Here is a 16,001-nt window from a genome sequence, read left to right as displayed (position 1 = left end):
CCCTTAAATCTCTAAGTATGGAAAACTATAGAAGGAAATGTAGGGGATTCTGTACTGGGCAGAATGTGTATCTTCTGAAAGCTTAAAATTAAAGCAGCACACTATGAAATTCACTACAAGCATGTCTTGGAAATATATTTTTACATTGATTGTTTTAGTGCTCTCAGAGTTATTATATTTCTTATCATCTGCCTATAAAGATACACTGCTAGTACCAGTGAAAATCCAGATAATGTTTTCATGTTTTTACAGACACTATATTTCACCCCAAGTACTGGAATATATCACTCCATTTCTTATCTCACCCGTCTTGTTTTTATTCCCCTCTTCACATTTAATTTCAACTCTTTTTTACATTTGCCATCTCATCAAATCATTCCCCTTTTTTTCAGTCTGTTTGAGGGCATGGTTGCCAGCATTCCTAATGCAATTCAGGCTGCGTTTCACACTTTTCACAAGGAAGATTTTTCAAGTTCATTCAGATTACTTCAATCTTCAAAATATTAGCCCTACTCATTCAAATACTTAGTAAAAGTACTGTAAAACAGTTCACCATATTTTGGTTTTGCTGCCAAAAATACTCCCTCACTTTAGAGTTCAGCTATTGAAGCGTTTATCATCATTGCCTGAAAATCTGGCCTTTTTTAACTTCAATTCTTATCACTAATGGTTTGATGTCCCCCATTTCACAAAGATATTGTGCTGAGTTGCCTTGACTCTAGTGGAAAACATCTTCAGTTTGCCTCTGACAAAATGGAGTTGCAGCAGTGATTCGGGACTGCTGAAAAACTGCTTCAATAACACAGGACACTTGTCATAGGAAAGCAAATATGGTTTGAATGCATCTTAGAGGTCAATAAATCTGCTGCTGGCTGGCTGTAGAGATAACTACCTTGTCTTACAAGGTCTGAGACTGCTTTTAGTTTATATCAGTAAAACTGTGGGGGATGTAGAAATATGGGCAGGAGGGATTCACTGCTCATAATGCATCAGCACAGATTGTTCCAGCTCCTGGTTGGATCCCTGATGGACTGGGGGGACAGCACAATCCCTTCCCTGGAGGTCCAGGTTTAGATTTGTTTGTATTTTTTAAAATTTTGTAAGCACCTTGTTAGTTTCTTTCTCTCCTGTCTCTCTACAATTCACATCACCAAAGGAGATGGGGATTTTGTTTATCCAGCAGCACCTGCCCAAGGTCTTAACAGGCTGATGACACTCCTCAGCACTGGGGGGTCCAGTGGCTTGAATCCACTTCTGTTTTCCTCGAACAAAGGGCCAAATTCACCCTGTATGTGTCAGTTCTTGCAGAGCTGTACCCTGGGTGTGTAACCCCAGGAGAGGTCCTGTTTCCCAGGGCCATTGGGACCGTGCTCTGTTCCCATGCAGCATCCCAGCTCCACTGACTGCTCCACTTTTACCTGGAGCACAGATGTGCTCTTTCTCCAGCAGATGCATTGCTGCCCCGGGCAAATCACTTATTGGAGCAGATGCTGATTTTTGTTTTTCAAGGCAAAATGCACGCAATGTGGAGCCCTGGGCAGACAGGAGGAGGTGCTCCCCCCATACACACTTTTCCCATCTCCAGCTGATGGCTCTGCAGGCATCTGCCCAACATCCCTGTGCCAGGGGCTCTACTTCCCAATAAGGCTGCTTTCCATAGTGCCAGCCAGTGTTAGAGGGACCTACACATCCAAATATTTGAAGGAAATGTGAAATACTGACATAGGAAGAGATGAGATGTTTGGGTAATTGAAAACCAGGGTTAAGCCAGAGCCCCAAATTCCATGCCAATTCTCCCATAATGGATTTTGCAGCAGCAACCTGTGCAGCCTGTGAGCTGTACCCCAGCTCTGAAGGGTCTGCTCCCATCACCTGGCTGCTGGGGGGGTGCAGGGTGCTGCAGCACCAGCTCTGTTGTCCCCAACTTGCTGGCAGAGGACTCAAACTGTGTGAACACTCCTGTCCCCACGTATATTCTGTGGGTGTTTTGTGCATTGATGCAATGGAAAATCCACTCAGTTCTTCCTCAAGCAGAGGCAGGAACTGGCTGAACACCTCTAGGACATCTGCTCTTGTCACATCTTGAGTCCTCTTTGTCTCTCATCAGTGCACAACTTTATTCTGGAGGTTTGTCCTTGACGAGAGGAGGATAAGCTCCTCACCAATAGTAGGGTTTCCCTGATTTTGCCTGGTTTTCCCAGGTTTTAGCCCTGGGTCACATGCCTGCTCTTCCCTGTCCCCTCCATGAACACTCAGGGAGGCAGAGGAGAGCAGTGCTGTACCAGCACCTGTGGGATGCCCAAGGGGCACTGCTCCTCTTGGCTGCCAGTTAGGGAAAAATCTGGAAATTGGATCCATCTCCAAGAGACTTTGATTTTTTAATTTGCTTTCTGCTTGATTTAGCTATTTTCCGAAACAATCTCAGCAGTGAAAAGCCTTTTCAGAATAGAACAGGAAGGTTTTCTTTCTTCTGAAAACGCTGAAACAAGATGTTTTGATTCTGCCAGATTTTTTGTTTGTTTGTTTTGTTTCAAAACAAAATCCCAGTCAAGCACAGTAAATTTTGTGAAGTACTTTGATTTCCATGGCTCTGTGTATGCTGGCTTAAATATTTTTCTGGCTATCTCCATTTGGGAGAAGCAGGAGGGAAGGCAGAGCAGATGTCACACCGTGCATTGCAGAACTGGAGATCTGGCACCCACGTGGCAAACAGCCTCAGGAAGAGTGGGAACATGGTGTGGGTGCAGCTGGGCACAGGAAGGGACAGCAAAGGAAGAGGGAGAGTCATGGAAACCTGTCTGATAAGGGGGCCAGTAACCCACTGATGGCCCAGCTCTGGCAGCAGCTTCTGCTGCTGATGCCCAAGTGCCCTTGAACAAATATCTGTGGCCCTGTGACCTGTGAGGAGGCAATAACCTCTTGGACCACTGTGTCTACTAAAGAGTGAGGTTTTTAGAGATGTGGCATCTTTTAATTGAATCATAGAATCACTCAGGTGGCAAGAGACCCATAAAATCATTGAGCCCAGTTTAACCCAGCACTGCCCAGACCACCACTAATCCATGTACCCAAGACACACCACATCTACATGTTTTTAAAATCCCCTCAGAGCTGGTCACTCAACATAACTTTCGTGTTGTTATTTTGAACACAGCCCTCATCTATCCTGGACTAGGAAAGCAAGGAAGAGCAGTAATTGCCTGGACCTGTGAGTTTTGTTAAGACAGGCAGTGTCAGAAGAATTTAAATGCGGATCCCAGCATCCTGCTGACACAAAAAGAAATCCAGGCTTTGCAAAGTCAAAGAGAAGCAGTTTTGTCCTCCTGGGAGCTACAAAATAGGTTGGGATGCCAAAAATAGCCTGTTACTAGTTATAGATGCTCCAGCTCTTTTACCAAGACATGAAAACTTGAGCTGGGTTTAATACAAGACACTTGTTTAGTGTCACTGTGACCTTCTGCAGATTTGCCACCCCAGCTTTAACCAAATTAAAGACTAATCCATCCTGTCACTTCATCACTTTATTCTTGCACAAAGCTTCCTCCGTGAGATTGAATCCTTTTTGTAATGGCTCCATTTCCTTTCTGAATTTATTTGCATGAAAACCTGGTTCCCAAGTAGTTGGTCCAAGTTGTCAGGAAATAGAGAGGAATTCAGGCTCCAGTTCTCAGGAGCTCACAAATGAAGTGGGAGCTCTCACAGGTGGTTTTGGGACTTGGGGTTGCTGCTCCCTTCAGTTTAGGGTCAGAGACCCAGCTGGCTTTGGATGTTGAACAGTTTCACTCCTGCATTGACAGAGCAGCAAGCTATGCCAGATTCCAGAGAGAAAACATTTAGCCCTTCTAAGAGAGTTATGGCCCAAGGATTTTTCTAAGGGACTTAATCTAAAATGCAAATCAAGCTGGCAAATTTCTGCTCTAGAGACCATTCTGTTGGACACAGGGAAAACAGGAAATCATCTGAGCTGGGCCACAGAGATGCCCTTAGTGCTGGGACTTGGGGTGCTGGAGTGACAGAGGCAGTGTCCTTCTCCTCCCCACATTTCTCATCCCAGCTATTCCATATTCCAGGTGCTCCTTTCCAGTCTCAGGAGTGCCAGGCCCTGCTGTGTATTCTGGAGAAACCATGAACTGGACAAGAGGCAAAATTTTATCTGGAAATGGAGATGGCTCAGAGGAAAGATCAACAGCCTGATACTCAGGGCTGGGAATGATCACATCTCCTGCTCCTTCTGCCCTCGCTGCTGCAACGCCCAAGCAGAGGGGAGAGGAGAGGCAGCAAAGGGGGTCACTGGAACAGAGATAAACAGAGGATAATCTTTCAGGCAACAATTCATCATTTAAAGCTAAAGCAGAGAAACAAATTTTGCAGCTAGCACAGCATTAAACAGATGGGCTAAACCACTTCAGCAGCAAGCAGGTGTCTCAGGGCTCTGAAAACCCACCCATCCAAGACCACAGGGTGATTATCCTGGGTGACTCAGGTGTTTCCAAGACAAGAAGGCCAAATCCCTTCCTGTAGCCACTGCTTTTATTGATTTATTTATCTGCACAATGTGCCAGTGATGTCTCTGGAGGATGCCTGCAATGGTACAGCCCCTGCAGGGGGAGCAGATGCTCCTGGAGAATAATTTCCATTTGCAAGACCTCACATCAAGAGAGCAAACATGAGCCATCCGTGCTGCCTTCGCCCCAGCCTCCCCCTCTGTCCCAGCTCTGCCCTGCTCTTGCCATGGCCAGAGCTACTGGGTTTTTTTCAGTGCTAAAGCATGCAGAGCCAGGTTTAGTCTCCATCTGGTTTGCCTGGTTTGTTCAGGTAGAGCCCTGGTTTCATCCAGGTTGTGTGGGAGGTGGCACAGAACCAGGCAAGGAGAGTGGGAAGGCCCGGGGTTAGTGTTACACTCTGGCACTTGGCATATTCATGAATTTTCTGAAGCCAGAGAAGGGACTGTGGAGCACTTGGGTGGGTAAAATCCTGGGTGAGGTTTGGAAGAGTGGGAGGGGTGTGGGAAGTGCAAGGCAGACCCTGTTCTGGCACAGTGCTGCTGTGAGATCCCAGCTCCCCTTCCCACTCCCTTTCCAGGTGCAGGCTGAGCCCAGCCTGTCCCAGCCCTTGGAGGTCAGGGCTCAGGGAGAAGGAGGTGGCACTGGGCATTGCCCTGCCTGTGCCAGGATGTCTTCATCTCGGGGGTCCAACAGCTCTGGAGCCATGTGGCATCCAGGGAGCATCTCCCCTTTCCTCCTCTACCTGGGAGCTCCACAGGCAGCAGACACATCAGTGCTGGGGCAGCCTGCTTGTCTGCTCCAAAATCGAGCCCAGGAGGAAAGCGAGGAGGAGGAGGAGGAGGAGAGCTCAGAGCTACCCAGAGGCAGCTGATGCTGCTGTTGCCATTGGCAAGTTGTGCCCTCGGATACCTCGACACCTCGCTGTGCAGCTCTGACGTCAGATGCCTCTGACAACTCTGCTGTCAGTCAAAAGCCTTTTCACAAACAGACACTGACAGTTTGCAGTGCAACCACCAATCCTGGCTGGCTCCTTTCCTTTCTTTTCTTTTTTAAGCACACAGATTTAAATTTTAAGTTGCTGGTTGCTCAAGTATCTTGGGCAAATGAACCTTCCCATGGTCCCTAGAGTTGTGTCCTCTCCTCTGCCTGCTCCCCACCCACTGCCACAACCCTCAGACCAGCCCTGACCCTGGGAGCCTCCCTGCAGCAAGCAAGAGCCTCAAGCCTTGGATTTACTAATATCATGAAGCTCTCAGGGTGATGGTGACTGGAACAAAATCCTGCATCTCCTGGGCTGGTCATGTTTAGCAGGTAGTTGAGACCCTACAAAGGCTCATTTTCCCCCTTCTCCTTCCATTTATCTTTCTTTCCTTTTCTCCTTTTCTTTCTTGCAGGAGGAACCAGGGTTGGCCCTGCTTTGGAGATCCCAGGTCCTCCAGCCTGAGGCTCTGAGGGAAGACAGAGATCACTGGGGTTTAGGTGCTTGTGCAGGGAGGCAGCCAGCCAGTACCTTTTTCTCCTTTATCCTGAGTTGTGCTGGATGCCAGGAAGTGTAATATTTGCTCAAACATCTCAGTAAATCCCCCGCTGTGCTACAGGAGGTCACCTTCCCAAATCTATGATGTACAGTTGCATACCTGAGATACTGAACAAATAGCTTAAATTTAATCTGTGTTTGCTTCCACCTCAGGCGTGACAAACCAATTCCTGGGCAAGCACAGTTTCAGCCCAGGGCTGGGAACACACACTGGTCATGGAAACCTCGAAAAGAGCAGAAAAAATTAGCTAAATAAAGCAAGTAAGGTTTTTCTGCCTGATGCAGCACCTCTGCCTGTCAAACATCACTCCAAGGCTGGTATTTCGATGCCTTCAGCTGAGATCAAGACTTGCTGTGTCCAGGTGAGGTCCTGGGACAAAGGCAGGAGACATTGCTCTGGATCTCAGCAGAAGGGTGCAGTTTTGAGGAGCTTTGTGTCAGTATTATGAGGCACCAACTCTCATCTTCCCTGAAACACTCCCACCCCGTCCAGCACCAATGGGAGGGTGGCAGATTAAAGACAGCAGAAAAAAAAGCAGAGAACAAGGGGCAGCAGGACTGCAGCAGGGCTTGGAAGACGTTCTGTTAACAACGTGGGTGATGGGAGGCAGAGAGGGATTTGGTTCTCTTGTTTCTCTCCATGCTCATTTTTCTTTGGATCATTAATGACCTTTCATTCAGCAGCAGAGATATTAATAGGATGCTTCAATTCCAAATGTCCCCATCTCCCCTCTATGCTCCCCCTCTCTTCACACTTTCTGGCACTCTAACAGTTTCCTTCTCATTAATTAAAACAAATAACAAGCTTATACATCTCATCAGGGTAATTCAGAAACTAAACACATCAGCCGTCTATTGCCCCAGGCACTGGAGATGGAGCAAAACCAGCTCTTTCCCTCCCTGCCATGGTTTCTTCTCCTCCCTCTTGAAGCAAGGATGTGCTTTAAATATCCATCCTCATCCAGGCACCACAGTGGGCAGGAAATATTGTGCCTCTAAGCACCCTCTGGGTCCTGCCTGCTCTGCTGCCCTACTCTGAGCTGCTCTGCCTGGTGTCAACCCCATGGCACAAGCTGTCACTCCCTTCTGCATGGCACACATGTCCCAGGTGCTCTGAACCCTGGTAAGCACTGCCTCAGCTCTGCAGCCACTTCTTGCCTCTGGATCCACTTCCCAGGCTGAGGGAGGGATAAACAGTCCTTGGCATGCTGTGGTTTGGATCTGGCCCTTAAATGCAGCCTCCTGCTGAGCCCCTCTGCATGCAGGGATGCAGCCCAGCCCTTCCCACGGCAAACACAGCACAGGGCTACTGCTTATTTCAGGCACCGAAATTCAGCAGCAAACTCATGTTTTCTACTCCCTTAGCAGAAAGTCTTTGAGTGGGATCCCATCAGAAAGTGAGAGGAGGCCAACTCAGAAATGGCTGGGGGCTCACACCGCTCCTGGGGATGGGAAATAATTCCGCACATGGATTCCAGGCAGCTGGGGCGTGTGTGTGGCAGGAAGATGCCCCCATGGCTCCAAGCCTGGCACTTCCATGAGGCAACAAGCATGGTTTCCAAGGGAAAGAGAGCAGAAATTGAGTGAAAAGGAGCATAAACTCTTTTTTCCAGGGCTGAAAAACAGCACCAAATCTCCGTCCCTGAAGGTAGCCAGGGAGAGGAGACTGCTGCTCACCCCACAGTGCATCTTTTGTACAAGAAAAGCCTTAGTTCCAAATCTCCTAATTTACCCTGAGTTTTTCTCTTTAATAGTATTCATAGTGGGAGCCATATGGACTTGGTACTTTATTAGCTTAGAATAATTCAGCTGCTTTGTTAATCTCATCCCATTTCATAGGGTTCATTCCAGTTTGCTCGTGGTACATCCTGGGACAGGGCAGTGCTGCTGCCCTCGCTCTCCCATCACCTATGCTGCCAGTCTGGAGCAGCCACCTCAGTGCAGGTCCTATCTCTCCAAGCACGGCCTCACAGATTTCTTTAATGTCTCTGACTCTGTCAGCAGGCAGTTGGAGGCTTCTAAATCCCCTGAGGTTTCCTACTGGTAACTGGGGACTGCAGCGAGTCCCTGCAGCTCCTCACAAAGCTTCCTCAGCCCCTGGCAGGGGCAGGAATTGGCAGTCCCCAAGAGCCCAGACTTCCAGTGCCACATTCCACATTGGGGGCCCTCCCCAGCCCCCAGAGCCCAGCAAGCCAGGCTGCTCCTCAGCCACAGGAGCCACTTGCTGCCCCAAATGCTAGCCTTGTTACAAAGCCATAATTGAGCTCCTATCGTGCTAAATGATCAAACTGCTCTCTATTGAGAGAAACCAATTTGCCAGCAAATTTTCTTCCGCTCTGCCTGTAGCACTGTACCACTAAGTGGTCATCAAAGTGGTGCTGGGCTTCCTGAGCATGTACAGAGGGACAACTCCCATGGACATCATGTTCCTCTCCTTCTTCTCTCCTTCTCCTCTCCTTCTCCTCTCCTTCTCCTCTCCTCTCCTCTCCTCTCCTCTCCTCTCCTCTCCTCTCCTCTCCTCTCCTCTCCTCTCCTCTCCTCTCCTCTCCTCTCCTCTCCTCTCCTCTCCTCTCCTCTCCTCTCCTCTCCTCTCCTCTCCTCTCCTCTCCTCTCCTCTCCTCTCCTCTCCTCTCCTCTCCTCTCCTCTCCTCTCCTCTCCTCTCCTCTCCTCTCCTCTCCTCTCCTCTCCCCCTTCTCTCCACTCTGCCAGAGAAATAGCAGGAACCACGTGAATGAGATCATCTGCTCCAAAATTACTCACAGTGAATTAATCACCCAGAACGGCAGCAACCGCAGTGGGAGTGAGCCAGGGTCACTGGGAAGGAGCTGGTGGCTTGGGGAGGAGGAAGCAGCCCTGCATCAGGGATGGTGCTGCTTGGGCAAAGGTGCTGGAAGGAAGGGCCCTTGTCTTCCTTTCCTGCCAGCTGCCTCCACAGAGCCAGTGCTTCACACCACGAGAGTTAGGGTCGGGCTGATAGCAGAGTACAGCCACCAGAATACATCAAATTATTTCCCTCTGTCACCATAAATTAGAAGTGCTCATCCTGCTGAGAGAACAGGGCTTCTCCCCAGTACGAAGCCAGCCCTGAACCTGGTGAATATTTCCCTGCCCTTCACCTTTCTGCTGCCCAGCAGAAAAGTGGACAGGGGCAGGGAGGATGGTGCTGCCCTGGCAGGATGCTGCAGGAATTGCAGCCAGCATTTGCACAGCTCTTGGACAGAAAGGGGCCTTTGCCTGGATCAGTCTGTGATGGCAGGTGACCACAGCCATGGTGACAAGGACACTTTCACGGCACTGTGTTACCACATTACTCTTCAAATAATGTTTAATACCCATGTCCATGTGCCCAAGATGCTTTCAGAGGTGCAGCTCCCTGGTACCCACCTCAGGTACCCTGGGGCACGATGCTGCCCCACTTTGCCTCATCCTCTCCAAATGAAAAGTGCAAAGGTGGAAAGGTCCTTGGGACCTGGCACAAGTTGGAATTGCCCAGATTCAGACAATTTAGGACACAGTATAAATCCTCACAGGAATAAAGCAGCTGAGCTGGGCAGGAAAGAGCAAAGCAGCAAACGGAGCTGGGAAGAGCGAGCCATTATGGAGCAGCGGGTGAGCCGGCAGCACGGCAGCAGGAGGTGACAGGGAGCAGAGCCTTCCTCCTCCTGCCGTGTCAGCTGTGACAGCGCCTGGCCCCGGCGGGGTCCCGGCAGCCTGCACAGGAGCCGGGCCTGTGGGGAGGTGGCACAGATCCACTGCACAGACACAGCAGAGAAGGGTTTCTGGTGCCGTGGATCTGACCTGCAAACACCTCAGTGTGTGTTTCGTATTTTGCTCCCTGTCTCAGACTGCTCCTTCCTTCTCCCAGCTCCCGGTCTCCGTGGATCATTAATGACATGTGATCTATACCCATGTTCACCTGGCATGGACCTGCATTCCCTGTAGATACAATGATGTTCACACACTCAGGTCTGGCAAGAGGAGTGAGTTGTTTCCCACAGAGGGCCTTAAAGCACTTTGCATTTGTCACCCCACTTGCAGAGATGCAGAGACAGGAGTGGGTTTGTTTAAGAAGAGTACTTGCTGCTGGGTGATGGCACAAAAGATGAGCTGCAGGGAGCTGCTGCACAGGCACCTCCAGGCCAGCACTAGCTGCATCAAGCCAGAGACACTCGTTTTTTCTTTCTCAGGTATATTTGCAGGCAGGGATGTTTTGATGGCATGACATTACCCATCATACAGCTGGAGAGGAATGCCACCCTGCAACTGGGGACAGCCAGCTCCATTCAGCTCTGAGCTCAGCTCCCAGTCCCAGAGTTGGCTGCCAGCTGAATAAAGCCACTTTGAATCAGAGACATCAATGGAGAAAAGCATGTGTCCCAGCTCCTGCTCTCTCTTCTACAGCAATGATGCTCACTCATAACCAAACATTTGTCTTGCACAGATACATCCACTGCACACCAGGACATGATGTCTGTGTGTTTGGTGGAAGATGGAAATTTGTGGATACAGTCACAGGCATGAGCCCCCGGCAGCCCCTGAGCCCCCAGCCCCCCACCACCATAAAGCCACATCACTTGTCCAGGGCTGTGGCCATCCAGGCACTGACAGAGCCCTGGCCAGTGCATTAATCCCACCCAGCATCCCCCCAGAGGAGCTGGGCTGTGCTGCCTGGAGCTCTAAGATAATCAGGAAGTTGCTCCCCCAAGTGAATGTTTCTGTGGTGTGTCAGTGCTGGGATCGATTCAAAACAGGGATGCTCAGACATGCATTTCCCAGCAGGAGTGTGCATGCACAACAGGAGGGCTCCCAGAGAGGGGTGTTTGTATGTGCTCAAGGCTTCTTTGGGGTTTTAGGACACTAGGGAAATTAGATATTTTTTTAGACCTCTTTTTGCTTTCTGGAAAATTGCATGCCTTAATGAAATGCTTGTGTCTGGGCTCTAAGTCATCAGCAGCCCAGATAAAGTCCAAATCCATTTTGTTCATGTTTTGCCTGTTTCAGAGAATCCAAACTATTTCGGGGGGATTTATGCCCGTCATAAAATGAAGCTCCTGTCCCAAAACAGCCATAAGAAGGTACAGCTGAAAATATAAAGGTTTAATAAAAACTTGTGGAGTAATTTGACTTTTAATCCCAAACACAATCTCTCCCCTCAAATAACTGCAGTCCCTGCAAGATTAAATTCTCCCTACGTATTGTTTTTAAGTCTGATACCTTCTATTAAGCTTAGCTGGGTTTTAAGTTCTTAAATCATGGCTCTGTAATTGCACATCTTATTCAGTTTGTCATGCAAAGAGTTCCCAAGGAAGATTTTGTAAAGACTTCTCCATATCTGGCAGTAGGGTGTGACATGTGTCTTTATTTTGAAGCTGCACTGTGCAGGGAATGCAAGAGGTCAGTACTTTTGAAAAGCAAGAGAAGAATGTGGCTTGTGTTCTTATTTTACCTCCAAGCAGCAGGTCCCAGGAAAATCAGGACAACTGCACACTGTTGTTGAACTGGGTGCTTCACAAGTGATGGGGAGTATGTTCCTGAGGCAGAATGGGTTTGGGGAAAGGCAGGACTAGTCACCCCCTTTGCCCTGAGCTTCCCTTTCTTCCAATAATTAGCAAAATCCCAATTCACAATGGATAACTGAACAGAAGTTTTAAGCGTGGGCTACAAGGAGAAACAGGCAGTGATAAAAAGAGGCCTGAAACTCAGGAGACCTGGTGCAGCACCAGACCCTCCCAGATGACCTCCAGCAAGTCCTTTGATCCTTGCATCCCCCCTGAGGAGATGTCCCTCTCTACTGCTCTCATCAGCCTGGACTGCAGCCCCTGGGGGTGATGCATCATGGTCCACATCCAGCTGGAGCTGTGGAGCCAAGGACACAGAGCTTGTAGCATGGGATGCCCACATCTCCTTTCTTTTTTTTTTTCTTCTTTTTTTTTTTCTTTTTTTTTTTTTTTTTTTTTTTTTTTTTTTTTTTTTTTTTGTTTCCTCAGGCCAGGAATGCACAGTTCTCCCTTCCCAGGGCTTAGAAAATATTCTTCAGCTTTATTGCAGTTTGCCTGGACAAAGGCAGGACCCTGCAAAGGACTGGCTATGTTGGCTCTGTCCATGCAAAAGTCACCAAAATAGCTGCTTCACGAGCTCCCCTGGGGCTCCTGGAGAAATGCTCTAGAAACAGTGCCACTGCAACAAGCAGGTCCTGTCTGCATCTCGCACACTCAGCAAAACGTCACAACCTGGTTATATTTAAGTCCTCAGCTTGAAAATCATTGTTGTAACCTCCCCTGTGATCTGCCTGGGCAGTGTCATAATTAATGGTGCCCTTGCTCAGAGTACAAGTGGAACATGTGATGGCTCAGTGAGCTATAAATCACGACAGAGTTTCCATCTGGTCCAGCATCTATTTATACCTCACCAGCCCCAATTAACTTTGAAACTTGGGGCTGGTGATGAAAGAGAAAATGGTTCTTGAAAAGTGTGATGGGATATGTGGCAATGTGGTTGGGAAGGAAGAGATGGTGGAGAGTGACACTTCTCCACAGAGGGAACTGTGGACTGGTCTCTGCAAGCACCACAGGCCTGTGACAGGGGTTTCCTACCATCAGTGAAGGCTGTGACTCCCTGCTCTGTCCCAAAGTATTTGTGATGCATTGCTCCAACCCATCTGCATCTTCCCCACCAGATTCTGGGACTGCTTTGGGCTGAAATGCTTATGTGCCATTCCAGCAGCACCCAGGTGTGGATGCACATTGGGCCTGGCACAGGGTATAACATGCCCAGTGCACAGAGTGAGGATGGTACAAGGGCTACCTGGGCCAGAGCATCCCCTGGGCAGATCCCCAGCCCTGCAGGGCAACGGAGTGCCTGGGAAGGGTGCAGCAGGCACGCACATCGCTCTCTCCATCCTTGCTGGATCAAAGCCCCAGCAATGGGCACAGTGCAGAGATGCTGCCTTCCTGAAGAGAGTAAAAATCTGTGCCTGGTTCTCTGGTACCCACCTCCCCCATCCATCACTCCCTCACGTTGTTCATCTTTTGCTCTTGCAGCACTATGGCTCCTGGAATCCTGGCCAGCTCCCAGCTCAGGTAATTACACGCTGTCTTCCAGTATTTGAACAGGATATTTGTTCTCCTTGGTTTCCTGTCCTACACGCCTGTGCAGGACTGCAGGCAGCCTGTCACCCTGAGTGAGTATATTTCCCTGGCAAAGGCACTCATCCCAGTGAGTCCAGCTCCAGGACTACATGGGCATTTTGTAAACATGGGATTATGTAGATGCCCTCCCCGGGGAGTCCAGGCGGGCTCTAGGTCCTCCTGGACTGGACACAGTGACCTGAACAGGTATGGAGCTGTGGTACTTTCCATATTTCCACTTCAGTAGGACAACATTCAGCCTGGATCTGAAAACTCCCAAACACCTAGCTCCCTCTTTGGAAAGCTGTTTGTGGCTCACTCCTTGTCACCTCTTCTTCTTTGGTATAAACTTTCCTTTCTGTTTACATCAATCATTTACAGACTCAATCTCCAGAACATACAGCTAATACCTGACAGGAGGGTCAGAGAAATGGAGTCCATGTACATCTGCCCTACTTGAAAATCCCACCAGGTGATCGTGAACAGAGCAGCAGCACGGAGCCCTTTGCAAGCACTCCAGGAGCTCTGCTGAGCCAGGGATCTACCACCTGCCTCTGGGCTTGTTCCTACCACACTCCCAGGTGCAGGTGGATCACCATGTTGGAGCTTTCTCTGTGGCAATAGGAACAAACTCTAGGGAAAAAAAAATCCTACTTTCTAGCAAATTAGATCTATTCCTGTGCTTTATTGAACTCCTTGTAACGGAATCTTGAAGAAAGTTGGCAACAATTTACTTTTTTTTTAGAGTTTCTGGAGCGGGGAAGTCTCGTTAACTAAAGACTGCAGGGAGAAAAGAAAGTTCTTAGAGGAAAAAGTGGAGCACAGTTCTGTTTCCGAGGGAGGAGGGAAAATGCCCTGGATGGTGGAGCTCAACTCTACTCTCCAAGAAACAACTTTGTCAATGCTACCTGTCCACTGCACAGCCTGCTAAACTCACCCTGCTCTTGGGCAGGAAGGAATTGATTTTCCTGGCCAGGCTGGACTTGACATTCACCCTTTTGATGAAGAGTCCTGGGGCTCAATCCCTTCAGCTCTGTGATGTGCCCATCAGCAGGTTATCAGCCCCGTGCAGCTGCACCGGAGCCCCAGCCTGCAGAAGGACAGGCAAGGGGCAATCCTAAGCTGCCAGCTCTTTCTGACCAGCCTCTGCTGACTGTGTCACAGATCTGGGCTTTGCTGGAGTCCTCAGGTGCTGTCAGGCTGCAGCTGATTACTGTAAACCCCTGGAGAACAGGAGCTGCATTGAAAGCCACATTTTCCTTCTTGGGAAGGAACTCACTACTTAGCAGTTCAGAAGATTGGCATTCTTTTTCTTTGCAAAGTTTCTGGATTTGAGCTGGGTGGCAGACAGGTGCCAAGCAGCCTGGGAACCAAGAAAGATGCCTGGCACAGGTTTGCTCCATGTGCAGCAGTGATTACACAGAGCAGCTTCTCTCCACCGCCGGTCTCGGCTTCCCAAGTGAAAGAAGTGCTCCAAGATGATGATTAGGCTGAGCCTGCTATTTTCTCACTCCATTCCCACGAGGCTTCCTCACTCTGGTGCTCACAGAGTCTACTGGCTCATAGCTTTCCTGTACTGAGGACTGCTTGGAGATGTTATAATCCCAAGGGCTGAGCCCTGGGGCAGGCAGAGCAGATGGCTGTCTCCAACAGCAAGAAAATTAAGAGAGGAAATGGAGAGGGTAGAGGTAAAATCTGTGACACCCTAGTGCTCATCAATAATAATTTCCACTTAAAATGGTAAATTCTTCTATTTCAGGGGGAGTTCTACCAGTAAACAAAGCAAAGGACCACATCTGGGAGACAGGCCCTATAGAAAGCAAACATCAGTTGCTGTCGCACTACGACACGAAATAACTCACACATCCACTCAAGATGCAAAAGAAGGAAAAGAGTAAAAAGAGGGAACTTTATTTCTGACCTCGCAATATACAGAATTCTAAAAAGTGGCAGTGGATTGGAGGATGAAATTGCCACCTCTCCAACTACACTGGTCAAACCAACAGTCTATCAATTCTCTCCTCCCACAAAGAAGAATGCAAAACTATTGCATTAATGTAATTGTTATGAACAATTACATAAACATGTTATAATATAAACATGTTATGTATAACATAACAAAAACATTATTTACGTGAACAGTGCATGAGAACTCCGGTAGAAATACATAAAAGAACTTTAAAACTTTTAAAAGAACAGGCGACAAGTTGCAGCCTATCTTGTGCACCCATGGCAGGGACCAGTGTGCATTCCACGGCCATGCTGTGGATGGAAGGCAGACTCAGCCCTGCAGCATCTCATGGGGAAACCAGGGGTGCCTGAGCTGCAGAAGAGGAATGAGGTTGGCAGAGGAATCAGCAGTTTGATGGACCCTGTGCTGGCGGGGGAGTTGGGCTCCAAAGCTACTCAAGCCAAGGTGCAAGGGGCTGCACATGCACGTGTTCCACCACCCCAGCACAGCACAGAGTCAACCTGTCACTGTGAGCTGTCTCCTCTCTCTCTTTAGGGAAGTTTCTTCAGACTTTTGTGAGGAAGCCACTGATGAGGAAGTCGTTTTGCCCTGTGGACAGGTGTGAACTGGGCAGACTGAGCAACCCCTGGCTTCAGCCATGGGAGACACTGGTGGCCAGGACACCGTGCAGTGTCCCCACCTCACTCCAGAGCCCACACTCAGCACTCCTGCGTGGGGTGGCATTTGCTACCAGCCTCCTTCTCCCAGAGCTAATTTGCAGCCTTGCTTTGCAGAGCAGCTACACAGTGAGGCTGTGCTTGGGGACGGCTGGTGGCAGATGGTGTGTGTGTGGTGGCGAAGCAGTGCCACGTCACAAGCT

This window comes from Vidua macroura, chromosome 17 (genome assembly GCF_024509145.1).
Source record: "Vidua macroura isolate BioBank_ID:100142 chromosome 17, ASM2450914v1, whole genome shotgun sequence".
Taxonomy (NCBI): domain Eukaryota; kingdom Metazoa; phylum Chordata; class Aves; order Passeriformes; family Viduidae; genus Vidua; species Vidua macroura.
This window is presented reverse-complemented; position numbering follows the sequence as displayed.